At 33.6% G+C, this 304-nt stretch overlaps 1 long non-coding RNA gene across 1 annotated transcript in view; it reads left to right on the top strand.

Moving 5' to 3' along the window:
* LOC110417723 (uncharacterized) overlaps window positions 1-304 on the top strand; it is a 914-nt gene continuing 610 nt past the window's right edge. The window contains exon 1 of the long non-coding RNA XR_002445344.1: window positions 1-121. This is a non-coding gene — a long non-coding RNA (uncharacterized LOC110417723). The remainder of the gene's footprint in view (window positions 122-304) is intronic.

The raw sequence follows: 304 nt of genomic DNA, 5'->3' as shown, positions 1-304 counted from the left end.
GAGCAGAGTAGCAAGTTTTTTTCACTCCCAGTTGAAGAGAAGATGAAATTGGCTAAAAAGAATCATAGAGGCTACACAGCGCTCTATGCTGAAAAACTCGATACTTCTTTAAATACCAAAGGTATTTTTTTAATTAAAGTTCTCTTTTTCTTCTTATTGGTTTTTACTTATTTTTTTCTTAAGTTGCCTGTTCACTGAGCATGTCAACGAGTTTGATGTGAGATACTAGTGGAATTACACGGAGACCAAAAAAATGAACTTGCTCACTGATCAGGATCTTTATGCTTTTGATTTTGAATTCTTT

The sequence above is a fragment of the Theobroma umbraticum genome, unplaced genomic scaffold (assembly GCF_002168275.2).
Source record: "Theobroma umbraticum cultivar Fairchild unplaced genomic scaffold, ASM216827v3 scaffold_30.0, whole genome shotgun sequence".
Lineage (NCBI taxonomy): Eukaryota > Viridiplantae > Streptophyta > Magnoliopsida > Malvales > Malvaceae > Theobroma > Theobroma umbraticum.
This window is presented reverse-complemented; position numbering and strand designations above follow the sequence as displayed.